Raw genomic sequence first — 17,500 nt, forward strand, 5'->3', positions numbered from 1 at the left:
TTACCTTGACTCACAGAAAGCACTGAAATGGCTTCAAATTGCGTCACACCGAAACCCCCACAACTTGTTGTAATGTATAACAGACCATTCAACTACTGTTGTCTTGAGTGTTTTCCCAACCAAAGAGAAGAGGTTTGATGAGCGACCAGCCCGTGCGATGTATTTTCATTCCTTTGGGTCAATATAAACTCCAAATTTTCAAACACAAAACGGCCAAAGAAGGCGAAGTAGACATTCAGAGTGGATATTTACGCTAGGCACCGACACTGAGTTGAATAGTTGTTTTAGTATATGCTAAAACGTTTTTTTTTTCGGGTAACAAAATTCGGAAGGTTCACTTACGTCGCTCATTTTGACCGCAAAGGCGGGATTTATATAGTAACAAAGTTGTTTTAGTTCGCATCTCGCGCGCGGTTTCATTGCAAAACTATTGAGAAAATCCCCGTATGAGGGCCGTACGCGATCCTAACAGGGCCAGACGGCTTTTTCCGGCCCTGCTCGAGCCATCGCGTACGGCCCTCATACGGGGATTTTCTCAATAGCTTTGCAATGAAAGCGCGAGCGGGGCCGTACGGGTTATATGATAATATGTACTTATTGACTGAGTGGGAGGGCCGGACGGGAAAATATTTGGCCCTCGGTCATGGCGTACGGACCGAGCGCAGCGAGGTCGGTGCGCCATGACCGAGGGCCAAATATTTTCCCGTCCGGCCCGATCTAAACTCAGTCAATAAGCATTTTATCATATGGACTCTTTACGCTATTTAAGAACACTGAGAAGAAGAAGTTAGGACAAAATAAAAAAATCTGCACAGAAAATTTATCTAATATGTTGTTTGCATTTGCTTTTCTGGCTGTAAATTACTTGGATGTTTAAAAGCGACGAAATCCCCTAAAATTGCATCACACGGAGCAGTACCTGTTCCTAGTAGGGCCGTACGGCTTTTTCCGGCCCTGCTCGCGCTAATGCGTACGGCCCTCATACGGGCATTTTCCCAATAGTTTTGCAATGAAAGCGCGCGCGGGGCCGTACGGGCCATATGATAAGACAGTTTATGTCATGGGCGACTTTAATCTAGACCTATTGCATCTTGAGCAACACCCGCTCACAGGCGAATTTGTTGATCTTATGTTTTCTCACTTACTTTACCCTCTTATCACGAAGCACACTCGCCTGACATCCAATACTGCCTCTCTTATTGATAATATTTTCACTAACAATTTAACTTGCCTGACTAACAATGGATTAATAGTAAACGACCTATATGACCATTTACCGATTTTTTCCCTGGATTTTAGCAATGTTTCCAAAACTCCTATAAAAAGAGAATGCATTGTAATCCGTGACTTTAAATCCGAACATGTTGAGAACTTTTGTTCCTTGTTGGATCATGTTGACTGGGGAAACCTGGACAGATCCAGTGTAAATTCAGCATATGATTCTTTTCTTAACACATTTAACGAATTGTAAAATTCACGCTTTCCTGTCAAAATCATTCAACGTAAGCGCCTTAAAACATTTCGTAATCCTTGGCTTACTAAAGGCATAATGAAATCAATTAATACGAAATCCAAACTATACAAGAAATTTCTTAAGAATCTGACTACTGAAAATGAGAGAGCGTATAGGGATTTGAAGAATATTTTAACTAATTTAATCTGAACTGCGAATGCTTTTCTAACATTGATCCCAATCTAGCCTCCAAAATAGCACCAACTGCTGCAAACTATTATGATTATTTAACCAGGCAACCGCACGAACTCTTAGAGTTTCATCCTCTCACTGGAGACGAACTTAAGGAAATAGTACAAACTTTTGCTCTCCATAAAGCTCCTGGAGCTGATACCATACCCATGCGAGTAATTAAGTTCAGTATTGACAAGATTCTTGAACCTTGAACATAAGCGCCTTAAAACAGCGAGGTCGGTGCGCAGTGATAGTGTGGATGTGTGAGTCCCAAGAGAGCGTGCTAGTTATGATTACGCCAAGATCTTTTTCATCTAAAACGCGTGTCAGGGCTGTGCCATCAAGGGTGTAGTCAAAAGTAATCGGAGTGTTTTTCCTAGTCACAGTTAGTACTTTACATTTGGACGTATTAAAGCTAATATTAGGCTGATTTAGCAACAGAACGGGAACGTCAGTGGCGACGTCGCGCGCAGCAAAACTACCAATGAGAATTTAGAATAGAGAAGAGTCTATTCTATTCTGAATTCTCATTGGTGTTTTTTCTGCGCGCGCCGTCGCCACTGACGTTCCCGTTCTGTTGCTAAATCAGCCTATTATTGCGCTGCGACCAGACGTGCATATTAGAGAGTGTCTTCTATGAGGTGACAGTGTTCTGCAGACGAAACATTCGATATAGCTTGGTGTCATCGGCGTAGAGTGCAACCTTCACGCCATAAGCAGCGTTGTCCGGCAGATCATTTATGAACAAAGTGAACAAGAGGCGGCCTAAAATGCTCCCCTGTGGAACGCCAGAGGTTACAGGAGACCAATGAGAAGCCGCACCCTCAAGAACCACTCTTTGTTTACGCTCAGTTAGGTAGTCCTTGAACCAGCAGAACAGTTGACCTTTTGCACCGTAAAGCCTCAGCTTTGCGAGGAGAACGCTATGATCAACGGTGTCAACGGCCTTAGCAAAGTCCAGGTAAATCAAATCTGCCTGAATGTTCTTATCCAAGGACTGACCGACTGTGTGTAAGACTGACAGTAGCTGGGTTACGCAAGAACGATTTGGCAGAAATCTATGCTGCAGTACGCTTATCAAGTCTTTCAAATGTTTGTAAAATCGATTGCCCACGCAGCGCTCCAGAACTTTGCTAACAATTGGGAGTAAGGATATAGGGCGATAATTTTCCGCAGCCCCTTTAGAATCTTTTTTATGGACAGGTGTAACATCGGTAGATTTCCAGTCACAAGGAATTTGACCCATGTTTAGTGAGTGATTAAAAAGGGAACACAAGCTGGGTGCTATTTGCACGCTGCACTCCTTCAGCAGGCGATCTTGAATTTTGTCTGGACCGCATGCTTTTCTTGTGTCTAGTTCACTCAAGTGAGCCATTATTTCATCCACCGCCACCTCAATTTGCAAAATTCCATATCAGCGATGGAAGAGTTGGTAATATATTCACTATTGTTGAGGCCATAAGTTGTTGGGTGAAAGACAGGACAGAAATATTATTAAAAAGTTCAGCTTTTCCTACAGGGGTTTCAGCTACCTCGTGGTTGTATGAAATCGTCAAGTTAGCACTAGATCGCCCACCCAGAATAGCTTTGTGGTAGCTCCAGAAATGTTTAGGATTATCTTTAAAGGATGCTTCGATTTTCTTCAAGTATTGTTGGTGTTTAGTTCTCACCAAGACCTTGACGGTGTGGCTTAAAGTTTCGCTTGCGTTCAGGAGTTTTATTAAGGCGGAATTTTTTCAAGACAGTATACTTTTTGCAAATCCAATGACACACTTCGCTGTCAATCCAAGGCGGAGAGTTGGTGTCACGAACTGTTTTGATCGGTATGTGATCTTTTATGGCGGATAGAAACAAGGCCTTCCAGTTATCCCAAAATTCTTTGATGTCAGCTGACACAGAAATCTCGAAGGGAACTCTAGAAAGAGAGTCCCTAAGATCATCAAAGTTCCCGTTTTTGAAATCGTATACTTGGCGCTTGACTCCCATTGCCCTTTTAAACTTCAGCATTATCATGAATTCAACAGCGTAGTGATCAGAAGGAAATAAACCCTCCCGCGGATGAAATGTTGAAACATGGTCAATGATCTCTGGCCAGTTAGTTAACAACAGATCAAGCTTGTAACCCACAATGTGCCTAGGGCCAGGAATAAACTGCTGAAAGAAGTTATCGGCCATGAGCTCACATAAAATATTATGATCTGCTCAACTACCGGTGTTAGTTGGAGCCGACTGATCGCCAGACCAATCTGGTAGGTTAAAATCGCCAATAGCTACCAGGCAAGTGGACTCGTTGTTCTCACAAAGCGACATGTTTAAATCCAATAATGACTCAGGCCAATCGTCAGGATGATAGAAGCAGTAGAGCAATAAAGGCTTGTCATGTCCGTTTCTAAGTTCCACCACAACCAGCTCAGTTCCTACCCTTTCCAGGTCAATACGTCTAGAAGCGTGAATAGTATTCTTAACAGCAATCAAAACCCCTCCTCCACGGCCATCTCTGTCCCGGCGAAAAATGTTATAGCCCGGAAGAATAGCCAGGAAGAATATCTGACTAATAGGAAACAGTTTGTTCGCAACCTGAGCCAATAACATGTGGTGTTCCTCAATGATCAATCTTGGGTCCTCTTCTATTTATTATCTACATTAATGACCTTCCAAATGCATCTAACGTTGTAAAAGCGTTTGTTTTTTTAATTTGCTGATGACACTAGTCTGTTTTACTCTCACAAAGATCGTAATCAGACCATAGCTGTTACGAATTATGAATTAAGTAAGATAATGGACTGGCTCAAAGCCAACAAATTATCACTTAACATCGCCAAAACAAATTACATATTGTTTCATCCAAGACAAAAATTCATCCTTTTTAATAATAACATCACGCTCGATAATGTTTCTGTAAAGCAAGTCGAGGTAACAAAGTTTCTTGGCGTATTAGTAGACCAGCATCTTTCGTGGAAGTCCACATTAGTTATGTTGCTAAAAAGATCTCGAAAACCATTAAAATTACAAGCAAGTCTCGTTTTTATCTCTAGCGGAAATCCTTGTTGTCCTTATACTATACCTTAGTATATCCCTATCTTAACTATTGCAATTGTCCTGATGGTGTAGTGGTCATCACACCCTACCGTGAAACGTGTAGGAAATTTTGGCGCCATCGAAATACAGAACGAGAGTAGAACAAGAAACCAATGAAACAGGTGGTTGCATTAAATGCAAACGTAGTAGATGTGATCTTTGCAAAAACGTTTTCATAGAATCAAATTTTTTTCAGAGTTTCCAAACCAATAGAAAATACTTTATTAAACCAAGACTGTCGTGTGATTCTAAAAATGTAATTTATCTTGCATCCTGCAACAAATGTCGCTTGCAATATGTTGGTTCAACGGCAACACAATTCAAAGTTAGATTCCGTAATCATAAATCATCAATGGTAACGAACAAGAAAACCTGTGAGGTCGCGGTACATTATAACAATAGTCCGCATGCCCTTAACGACTTTTTTTTCCAGTGTATCGATCAGGTGTCTGCTACCAACTGCACTGAGATTTTGGATAAAGTTTTGATCACGAAGGAAGCGTACTGGAGTGCGCAACTTTTCTCATTAGCACCTTTTGGCCTTAACAAAAGGCAAGAATTCCACTCCAGGAACAGAATCACCTACAACCAACCGACTACTTAAGTCGTAATAGTTTGCAAGCTTAACGAACCATATAACTTCACAACTCAATGAAGCACATGAATTCTTTACTTTAATGACAGTTTTAGTTCTCGCTGTTATTACATTGTACCTTTTGGAATAGAATTACTTCTTTTGTTTTGTTTTGTTTGTAATGATTTTTTACTTGTATTGTTGTTAAGTTTTGTAACATACCGAAAATTCCTTGTAAACCATATATAAGCTCTTAAACCTAATTATTATCCACATGCTGTAAACTGATGAAGGTCTAAGACCGAAACGTTTTTTAATATATTTTACTTTTTAGCTTCCAAAAGTTGTCTGTCCCCTGACTCTTTTAACTTTATATATATATATATATAGCTTGAATATCTGTAGTGGTTGACCAAACGATAAACTCCCAACAGAAGGATCCAAAAGGATGCACGTTGTCTCCTCAGTTAGTATTTAAAGTTGCATATAAACTGGAGAGGAAGACAAAACTTCTCGAAGGTCCAGGAAATTTAATAAAAACGTTTCGGCCCTTCGGCCTTCGTCAGTTAAAAATATTTATAAAATGGAGTACAAGTTAAAAATCTAAGGATAAAATGGCCTAATTATTACAGCAGTGGAGACTATATAGTCTCTGAAAGACTAACAATGGCTATTGTAATGGAATACAATTAAGTAGTAAATTGTATGGTACAATACAAGCCAAAACTAAAGCTTGATCACTAAAACAAAAGTAATGATGTAATAATAAAATCTAGAGTTATGCAAGTGATTCAAACTATTTATGTAATACCGACTACAAATTAGATGGGACTATAATGGAAACAAAAAAGCTTTTTTGGAACATTGAAATTGATCAGGATCAATTGAAACGGATCAATTTCAATGTATATATATTAAAAACTGGATCATTGGATAATGCAATTCGAGAGTTTTGATTGGCTAAGCCATCATGAGTTATGAGCCATTATACCACGATCTACAAAAACGGCAAGCATACGCGTGATTTTTTGGTCCTTTTTATTTTTATTGTAGTCTAGTTTTCTATATTTTGGGGGCGTTTCTAATAAAACAATTATTCCACTCGCGCTTGTTGGATATGAGATGATTATAGCCGACTCGGCGCTCCGCGCCTCGTTGGCTATCTATCATCGCTCGTGGAATAATTGTTAAATATTCTTACTGGTTGATTTTCTTATTGTAAAGTTTTGTGTGGCAAAATATATAAATAAATAAAATGATAAAACATGAGTTAACTGACAAACGCACGGGACGGGAAAGTACGGCCAAGAAAGATTTTTTTCTGAATCGAAAGTTCTGTACCTGTATTGTCATACTTGACCACTCATTTGGCCCGGGTTAATGTGTTCAGTTAAATAGCCAACAATAACGCTTCAAAAATAGGCAATTTAAATTGAAATCTGTCATCTTTGTTTCTGTGTATGCAAACGAGGCTATGACGTGCCAATAGTCAAGGATTTCTCCACGACGTATTTGATGTAAACAAGGAAACCACAGGTGAGGAGAGCGATACTTTGTAGACTTGAATCTTAACCTAGAGGTTAAATTGTATTGATAGTGGCTCCACCATCTAAACAGATTTACCTTGTGGTCGTTAAACAGGGTTTTATATGTGTTATATGCAGGAGTTTTAGAAAGGGAAAGAGAGCTTGCAGTGCTATTCTGTGCTCATTGGCAGCTGTGAAATAAACGCCTGAAAATCAAGTTGAATCCGTCTACCGTGGCTTTCTATACGAGACCCCTGTTACAACTTCGAAACAAACGATCGTTTTATTTATTTCCATCGAATTGTAAGAGTAAGTTGTTTCAGTAGTTTCTATAAAGCTAACAAAATTTAACCACATTTCAAGTTATTATAAGTATATTTTATTGCCTGGATGAAAAGCGCATAACAGTGAAAGTTCTCTATATATTGCTTGGTTCAGTTTTCTCGCTCCAATATAATGATATTTTGGACTGGTTGACTGAGATTTCAGTATGAAGCGAATGTCACCAAGACCAATATTCATATACCTTAAGATCCTGCTTGAAGTCCTCCTTGGTAAAATGACCACCCGAACTGACAATATAGCAATCAGATTTTCAGGTTTGAGGAATCCATCCACATTTTATCTTTGTATATAATTTTATTACTTACTGTTAGAGAGATTTTCAGGTAGGTGTCCTCAAACCAAAAACAACATAGTCTTTCTAACAAGTCTTTCTGTCAACTCATGGCAGTGAAATCTTCGGACCAAACTATGAGAAATTCTATTAAATTCTCTGGAACTACTGCGAAGACCACCTAAAGATACTAACACAAATCTAAATTGCAGGCTAAGGTCTATCTTTCTTTTTGGCTTGTTATTCCTTCCAGACACATTACGGGCCATTCTGACCCTTTTTTGTTTTTGTTTTTTCACAACACAACCCCTCACAATATCAGTTATGTAGAAAACAGGTAAAAGTGTACAAGTCAAGTGTGCCAAGTAAACACAGCATATACAAAGCATCGTTTCAAGATCATAAACCCCAGTGTGTCAAAGCTTCACATATCTATACTCAGCCATGACAAGAGCCTGCCACATAATAAATTTGTTTCACAGAAAAAACGATAAAATAAGCATGTATACCACAATACATTCAAGTTGATGTACACCAGAGTGACTTTGGATTTAGGGTTACTATGACACATTATATAATGAGCGATTACACCTAAATCTCTAATCACAGTCAAAACAGCCAAAGTATTCTATCATCAAATGAAGAAAGCAATGACATCAATGAAATTTGAGAAAATCTTCCAGGTGATCTGGTGACGTAATTCGGAGGACTGGGGAGAAAAATTTTAACGCCGTATCCCACAACCGCGTGCGGCCTTATTTTAGAATTCAACATGGCAGAGGCGAGGTTAGATCTTATCGGGTCTACTTGAATGTTCATTCAATAACTGGAAATGTGGTAGACACGTAATGATCTGTTGAGTTTTGGCGATAACAATACTGCAGGAAGTTTGGAAACAACACCTAAGGCCGCGCGCGGTTGTGGGCTACGGCGTTAAAATTCTTCTTCCCAGTCCTCCAAATTACGTCACCAGATCACCTGGTTAGCATATATTAAATGAAAATCTCAATACAGATTTAACTGTGTTGAAAACCAGCAGTTTTTATAGGGATAAAATGGTCCAATTCCTTATAACTGTCCATAAAATGTTTAAAAGTTGATTTTTGAAAGCTTGTAACAGTACACTGGTTTTTAATATGGGCACTCAACATATTCCAGAGGCGGCTAGTCGATACTGAGAAAGACCTTCCAAGCTTAGTCTCCCGTTTGAATCGGGGGCAGATAAGGCTTCAATTTATATGGAAGGCATTTCCACACTTACACTTACCATCGCGTGCAACTACCTGTTCACACGCTTGAAAAAAACATGTCCTACCGGCCAGTCAAAATTCAAAGTTTTGAAAATCAAACTTCAAAGGTTACCCGCCCACTTTGGAACGTTTTGGCGCCACTCTGCTAACACTTCATCGGAAGCAAAGTCAGCAACGCGTACGGGCATTTTGTCTTTTGCAGTTTTGAACACCTTGCTTGAAATTCCTACCTCGCTTATTTATTAATTGTAAACGCCATGTCTTGCCAAACGGCAAATAAATCAGCTACGATCATTTACGTAACTGGCTCCAAAACGTTCACGAGTGTGAACTGCTGAGTGTGACTGCTGAGGTGTTTTTCACTGGGAAGGCTTGAGCAAACTTAGTAAAATGATCGTAAACCACCAGAAACCACTCATGACCAGGAGTAGATCTTGGTGTGGGACCTACAATGTCTGTTGCGACCCTTTATAGGGGGTGCCCTGACTTAATGTTTATGAAGGGCGCCTTTGGCATCTTGGAGGGGTCGTTGACTTCAGCACAAGAAACACATCTTTTAACGTGCATTTTGACGCCGCCTGTCATGCCAATAAAATATCTTTCGTAATATCTCTTGAGTCTTTGAGATGCCAAGGTCAGGGACAGCTGAAGGATCGTTGTGCAAGGCGCACAACACTTGTGACATGACGCTCTCGGGCAAGAGGATTTGATGGGCAAGAGATTTTGATGATAGATCTCTTGGCCTGACCGTCCCTGAGAAACAGCATTCCCCATTGTGACCAGTATGATATCAGTTTACGCCCCCCTCCTCCCATGTCGCCTCTAGCGGGTCTGACACCAGTTTCAAGCCACTTCACAACTTGCGACAGGACAGGATCTTGGTTTTGGGCAGCCCGTATACTTCCCCTCGACAAGGGTCCCACATTCACAGACTGAATCAGGGTGATGTCCCTCTCTACCTTCTCAGAAGCACCCTCGTCTCAGGGAAGGTGGGACAGTCCATCCGCATTTCCGTGTAAGGAGGCAGTGTGGCCCAGTGGTTAGGGCGCTTGCCTTGAGATCCGGAGATCCCGGGTTCAAGACCCGCTCTGACCACTCGTTGAATTTGATCCTGGTAGTCCCTGGTTCAACTTCCCAGCTGCACTTGTAAATAGCCAACTGGTTTGCCTCCGGCCAGTTGGGCTTCTTAACAGTTGTTGTTGTTCTGTTCCGTCGTTTCGTTGTGTTTCATTCACCCTATAGCCCCTATGGGGAGTGGTCAATTAAGTAAGTATGTATGTATGTATGTATGTATGTATGTGTAACTGACCCGGACGATGCTCCATCTCGAAATCAAAGTCACTAAGCCTTTCAAGCCGTAGTCGTATCCACTGCAGAGCACTATGGTCAGTTCTGACCAGAAAACCTCGCCCGTAAAGAAATGTCTCCCAGTGCTCCGTTCCCGACACGAGCGCCATCAGTTCCTTCCAGGTGGTACTATAGTTCCTTTCAGCCTTTGATAGTGCACACGCTGCGTATGTTATTACACATTCCTTCCCACATCGAACCTGAGACAACACCGCCCCTAGCCTACCACTGTCACTGGCAACACTGTCAAGGATGAACGGTACCTCCAGCTTGGGGAAAGCAAGGATGGGAGCATTCGTCAATTTGCGCTTTATGTCCAGGAAGGCTTCCTCGCACTCTGCTGTCCATCTAAAACAGTCCTCCTTTTGGCAAGCACGGTGCAAAGGGGATGCAATGTGGGCGTAGTTTGGCACAAATTGTCGATAGTAACCAGCTGTCCCGAAGACCGCTCTTAGCTGACTCTGATCAACCGGCACCGACGACTCCTTTATGACTCCTACTTTCTCTGGATCAGTAGATATGCCCTCCCGCGACACAACATGACCTAACACAACCACCTATTCACGCAAAAGCTTGCATTTCTTGTGGTTAATTTTGAAGCCTGCTTCTGTCAAGCGTGACAAGACAAGTGACAGTCTCTCCCTATGCTCCTGTAGTGTTTGACCAAAGACAATGATATCATCTAGATACACTAGACACTCTGACCAGCATAATCCCTTCAAGATAAGGTCATATTCCTCATAAAACACACAGGTGCATTCGTAAGACCAAAACTCAGTTCGCGGAATTGGTAAAGACCATCCAGAGTTGCAAACGCCGCCTTTTCCCAATCTTCCTCTGCCACATTAATTTCCCAATATTCCCTAAGGAAGTCGAGATGAGAAAACCACTGTGCCCCAGATAAACTCTCCACTCTTAAGTTAAGAGCATGGTGGTCTACACCGAAACGTTAAGAGCCATCAGGTTTTGCTACTAAAACCCCTGGAGAGGACCAAGAGGAATCGGGCATTTCTATAATCCCTGCTTCACGCATTTCGCCCACTTGGCTGTGCGTTTCCTGCCTTTTGTGAAAGGGGACTCTTCAAGGTGGTACCTGGATTGGCTGGGCAGAGCTGATGTTGATGGTACGTTGTATGCCCTTTGCAGTACCTAAATCCCACGGGTCCTTTGAAATGCAGTCAGCATAAGTGGAAAACACCTCAATAATACCTACGATTTTCCTCCTCCGGGACCAAATCGCTCCTGATAGGTAACATCTCTTCTACTGATAAACTGTGGACGTCAGCGTCCTTCACAAAAACCGCACTACACTGTTTAGCTTCTAATCCGACCTCAACATCTTCCTTTGGAGCCGCAGAGGGTCAGCGCACACCCCCATTGGTTTCCTCCTGTGATTCTTCCTCACCGGCTAATGGGTAGAGGTCCCCTGCTGCATCTGTAACGTTTGAGGGGCTTGTTAAGGTAATTGAACACACAAACTGGGACTCCACCACATTTCACAGTCACGAAAGGCCTCAGCAGAATATCTTTCTGAAAACGTGTCCGCTGGTTCCAGTACCCCCATACATTCGTCTAAGCCATCCACCCCCTGGACCTCACAAGGTATGTCTGCAACCATGTTTGGAGATAATGTGACGGTTTCGGCCACAGTGATCCTGTACACTCTATCAAGGCATCAAAGAACCATTTTGTTGGGTTCTCTATTACTGTAGACAGTGTTAGAGTCAAAGTTTATAATACAGTTGTGACCGTCCAGAGAAAAGGATGTTAAACCAAAAAGCGTTTCTAGTGCGCTTGTGTTTAAAACGCGTTTGAGGCACGTTTGAAACTGTTTGAAATGCGTTTGAAACTGTTTGAAACAAAGGAAAAGGTGTTTTATCTGTGTTTGAAACGCCAACCAGTGCTACCTCTCTAAACAGTGAACAAAATTATTTCTGTCGCAGCAGATTAATTCAATAGAGAATGCATTGAGTAATTTTTCGTTTCATTTGTTTCTTAGAGAAAACTTCCACTAAAACAAGAATACAAATTCAAAATATTTCACATAATGTTTACAATCAAAATTGTTCAAACGTTTTCCAACGGAATCGTTTGTATCCGAAATAAATGAATTTCAAAAACGCTTGTTTTGGTTTTCAAATTTTCTGGGCGCCGCCATCTTGAATAATTGTGACATGTTATGGTTGCTCTTTTGTATTTGCACAAAGAGCTTTTGTTTTAAAACAATAGGGCAACCATGACACGTCACAATTAATCAAGATGGCGGCGCCCGGGAAATTTGAAAACCAAAACAACCGTTTTTAAAATTCATTTTTTTCGGATACAAACGCTTCCATTGGAAAACGTTCGACCAATTTTGATCGTGACTATTATATTATGTTAACTATTTTAAAGATATATTCCTGTTTTAGTGGAGGTTCCATTTAAAGGTAGGTACCCTTTTGTTTTATTAAAGCTGACCGTTATATGAATGAATCAGACAACAACCGTAGATTAGTTTCTTTTTTCTCTAACAAGCCGAGGAGCATATATTGCTGTTGAAATAATGACATAGTATTCAAAATAATGAGCGAGAATTCCATGTAAACTGCTTCACCTTGTGGGATGTTGTGTGAAATAATAGTCCCGTAGAAATTCGATCATGGAAACATAGCTGTGGAAACATTGTCTTCCTTGTGTGTGCGTTTCCAGTGACATTTTAATGCATAAAACTTGGCTTTCCATGAAAAAGTGCGCATGTGGAAGTGATGCATGAAACGATATCAGCTGAGAAAATACCAGCCAGTCCAAAGCCTCTTGCGTGATAGAAAGCTTACCCTCAGGAGAATCAGTAGCTTCCATTCAAGCCCTTCTGCCATTGAAACCACTTTCAAAAGTCACAGTCAATCTTATAAACTCACTAACAGGCATATTTTGAAATACTTGAAACGAGTATTCCAGTTCAACTGTTGTGATCTGAATTCTCGTGTGCATTCTCCTCATTTTAAAACAGTACACTTCGTAATTCCATATCCTTAAAAGAATCATTTTAAAAGTACAATCGACACAACATAGCGTGAAAGACTTCCGAGATTACAATCAAATTTCGGAGATCTCTAAGAGGTCTTGCAGATTCTGCCGGGTCCCGCGTGACAATTCACTGTAAAAAGTAACGCTGTTTCCAAATCAAAGCGGCTATATCTAATTAGTATATACTGAAACAGTGGATAGCGTTTAAACCGCGCTCTGATTCGCTTCTCAAACTCCGGATATCCTTTGCTATTCACCTCCGAGCAATACGAGCGGAATTTGTGCTCGAAAATGTTGTAATCTTTGCAGGAATAAGTGTGTTAAAATAATCTTCTTTTTGTGCTATATTATCTCACTGTTTTAGTATATACTGAAACAACTATTCACCTCAGTGTCGGTGGCTAGTGGTGGATATTTACAGACCCGCGAAGCGTTCATTTTTGGGACAATCTTTCAGCCTTGGGCATTATCCTCCGACATACCAGCCACCGCAAGGGGTTTATTTACTAAATACGGTTTTCTTTAAGGATTTGCCTTAATTCCGTAAGCTAATAAATTTGATTTTTTTTTAAGTCATTTATCATGTAAAAACTGAACAATTTCTCCAGCTGTGGCTTGGCTCAACAACAATGTTGTTCATCCTTTACCACTCGCATGTTCTATGAAAACGAATGAGAAACAACAGAAGCAACAGTGTCAGACTGTTCAGTGTGCGAAAAATGGGTGGAACCCTTTGTAATTCTTTATTTCACGCAATTAGTTTACACGAATGGTGACAATCGAGGTCTTTGCAAGGACAAGAACTTGGCAAAACATTTAAAGTCCTTTGTTCGTCTTCTTTGGTTCCTATACGTATACATACTACGCTTGCAGGTAATAATACACTCCGGCATTAGCTGACAAAGATTTGCTTTTAAATTGTCAGGAAAAAAAGAGTTCCTTGTTGATTGGAGCACATTGTACCCATCGTGAATTACAGATCAACTTCATGGAGACATCACAGAGCAGGAATACTGAGCAGTTGATATAATGGTCTTTTAAAAATTAAGAAACATGATTTGAACAAGCTTGAGGGTGAATTGAGTTTTCTTCTACATGTTTCTGACAAGAATAACTGGCATACACGCGTTTCTAGCCTAGGAGGACGTTCAAAATACAGACTTAATTTGTTCTTTTCTTTGGTGCTTTTTTACCAAACAAAATTAGGATTGATAAGGCAAGTAGTCTTAGAACAGTTTCAATCGAGTGTCGTAAAACCAAAACCAAAGTAATTACTTTGGCCAATCAAAGAGGACGGAGACAATTCAGTAAACCAATCAAAACTCGAAGTAATTACACGCAGCCGATGCAAAGCGCGGGTTAAATGTGCACTCGTGAGCCACGATTGGTTTTAGTTTCACTTCTAATTGGTTGAAAAAGTGGCGGGAGAACTTTGAACCAATCACCACTGACTGAAGTGCGGCAAAACCAAAGTAATTCGCTAATTACTTTTGACACTCAATTGAAAACCGCTCTAACACGTACTTCCATGTTTATTCATCTCTTAATGGACTTCTAAGCACGACTAAGGGCGACACATTCAATTTTTACACAGAAATATAACAATAAAGGTTTATAACAAAATGTGGAGTGCGAGAGCATTTTCTTAGCATACCATAACTTTTCACTTATCTTGTACAATTTCTTGACAATTGATTTATTTTATTACTCTCAAAAGTGTGTGTGTGATGGGATGTACAGAGCCGCAAGTTCTTGCTGGAATCTCTCTTCCCATCCTCCCCCCCCCCCCCCCCCCTTCATCCTCCTCCGCACTTCCCCGTGCTGGATATGTACAACCTGGTTGCCATTACCTCACGCCACACCCATGGAAACCTGAGGTGTTCATACGTCTCACGTAGCCCGGCTTTTTCACGCCGGGCATGTAAAATTGAGTTTTCATGCTGGGCATGTAAAATGGTTACTTTTTCTGCTGGGCATGTGAAAATCGTCTTTGCCTGCTGGGCATGTAAAAATGAATTTCAATACCAGTCCTCCCTCGGTCGCGGGATAATTTTATCATACCAATTTTAAGCAGCGACCTGGCATTTTTGCAGAGCTTACGCACGCAGGAAATGAGTTATCGCCTTTCTGGGTGAGACAGGTGCCCATCGTAAAAGAATATGGCTTCCACAGTGTAATGTATTGATAACCTTTTAACCGGAAATAACCCTAGTTTTCATACCGGAAGTCTATAGAAATCGCGGGCTTACTTAGACTCATGGGAAATGTGAAACCATGCTCTTTTATGTGTCATGGCATGCGAGTGAAGTAAAGTTTACTGTTGTGTTTAGTTCAATCTGTGTGATTCGTTGGCCATCGGTACGCAATCTTTACACACAGCAGAGAGCTTCATAGAAACGCCCATCTTTAAAGCAAACGCCTACCATTTTCCATGATTGTTAAGGCAGCACTCCGGGGATTTTGGCACGAAATGAGGTTTTTGTTTTCTCTGGACATGAAAAAAGGGCAAAAATCATGCTCCTTCAAGAAAAGTTCAAAAAATCGACCAAAATGTTTGTTTCCAAGCCGTTATACCGCAATATCACACAAATGGGGAAGGAATTTATTTTAATTGAAGAAAAGCCTGTTTCTTAAAGTTAGCAAAGTCTCTTCAGTGTCGTTTAAAGCCTTCTGGGCAGAAACGTTTCACTAAAAGTATGTGTAGATATGATAAGGACGTGATAAAAATATAGGGAAGATATTGTTGACGTCACCTATTGTCATAAACATGCCAACCAGTGCCCCGTTAGGTGTCGAAACAAAGAACCTTTTTTTTCCGTGGTTGGCAAAATTTGAATAACAAAAGCAATGTTTCATATCTTCCTAAATATCTTTCTCCGTTTGACTGAAATTAAAATACTCGCTGTTTATCTCACTGAGTTTTGCAAATACGGGGCAAAATTACGGAATACTGATTGGCTGAGACAGAGGGCATTTTGCTCAGCAAGAGCAAGAGAGATTACAAGACAGTCTTTCTTTCAGATTCTGACTCTGATATAAACAAATCATATGCAATGAAGTAAGGCAGAAATTCTGATTTAGTAATTCCTCAAATGCGTATCAAAAGTAACACGAAGAAAATATGCTTAACTTTGAAAATCAAATAATTTGACTTTCTATTTTGAGAACTTACTACAGCTAGAAGGTCTTAGGTTCGGCTTCTGCCGAGGGGCATTCGGATTTATTTCGAGTACCCCGAGTCACTACCGATCGCAAAAAGATCTCTTCATAGATCAAGTTGTATGTAATTCGAACTGCTTTGCATAGCGTGAGTCATTTATTCATAAGAAAGAGATATAAGTAAAAGTGTAAGACTTACCAGTGTTGGTCCAAATGGATGCTTTTCAAAAGCCAAAGTTTCGTCTCGTAACTCTAAAAAAAGTTTAATTTCATGTGGTTATCCACTGCCAAGTCTCTCAGTAAAACATTATCTTGTGGGATATAACTTTTTAACTCAAATCATTTATGCCCACCCTTCGCAAACACCGTGGATTGAGATCAAATGACTGTAAATAAAAAAAGCTGAAGACTAATACATCTCTTACCTACTTTGTCGATGTGCCAGGAAAGAAAAGAAGGCAGTGCAGTTCGATCAAACGACAGTCAAATCAGTTATTACACCCAGCAAGCTAATATTACTAAATACCTAGCAATGTTCCTCTTTAAAACCTTTTGAGCAGGAATAATGAATCCGGCTGCAAATAAATTAAGGGATAAATAATACTGGTGGATCATTTGGGTGCGTCAGTCGCAACTGATCATGAGTGACAGTGATCATTTCAGAAAATAAACATAAAAAGGAATTCTGACATAGTCACTAACATGATCCAAACTGAGTAAAGACAAAACAACGAAAAGTAACGCAAAAGTCATCAGAACTGGTTTATCACACATAAATTACTTGTTTGTGTTATTAAGAAATGATTAACAGTGACCAACTTACCAAATGGATGCTAATCGATGCGAGGTCCTCGACGCCAAGAAATAACTCTGCAAAATTGTATGATTTAATGTACTGTGGTTATCTATTATCGAATCTTGTACCATAAATTGCAACTTTCATAACACAAATCATTTATGCCTTGTATGAAAAAGAGTAGAACTGGAGTGGAAAGCTGAAAAGTTCGCAAAGAGAACTAACAAATGGAGCAGGAAAAACAAAAAGTCATAACTGCGCAACTGATCAGTGAGGCATTTCAAGTTGAACACGGATCAAGGTGAGATGACTGTTCCATTGCTCTGGACAACTGGTGGTTTCGTTTTGCAAGGTTCAAAGTTGTGATGGGAACGCACATATCAGGCTCTGGTCTTGCTTAGCTTTAAGTAAGGCCTTAAAGCGAGTAGGCATTACGGATTTGCTATGGCTGAAATATT

The 17,500-nt window shown here is 40.4% G+C and overlaps 1 protein-coding gene across 4 annotated transcripts in view; it reads right to left on the reverse strand.

Annotated features, from left to right (window-relative positions):
- LOC138008586 (tetratricopeptide repeat protein 28-like) overlaps positions 1 to 17,500 on the reverse strand; it is a 30,381-nt gene that overhangs the window by 12,650 nt on the left and 231 nt on the right. For 2 of the 4 annotated variants that reach the window (XR_011124260.1, XM_068855910.1), the window contains exons 2-4: positions 17,070 to 17,116; positions 16,773 to 16,821; positions 16,446 to 16,498 (exon numbers count right to left, since the gene is read on the reverse strand). The gene's annotated coding sequence lies outside the window, so the exon portion shown is untranslated. Of the gene's footprint in view, positions 1 to 16,445; positions 16,499 to 16,671; positions 16,822 to 17,069; positions 17,117 to 17,500 lie in introns of those variants that run through there. The other 2 variants (XR_011124261.1, XM_068855911.1) reach the window with 2 other exon arrangements.

Source organism: Montipora foliosa, chromosome 6 (genome assembly GCF_036669935.1).
Source record: "Montipora foliosa isolate CH-2021 chromosome 6, ASM3666993v2, whole genome shotgun sequence".
Taxonomy (NCBI): domain Eukaryota; kingdom Metazoa; phylum Cnidaria; class Anthozoa; order Scleractinia; family Acroporidae; genus Montipora; species Montipora foliosa.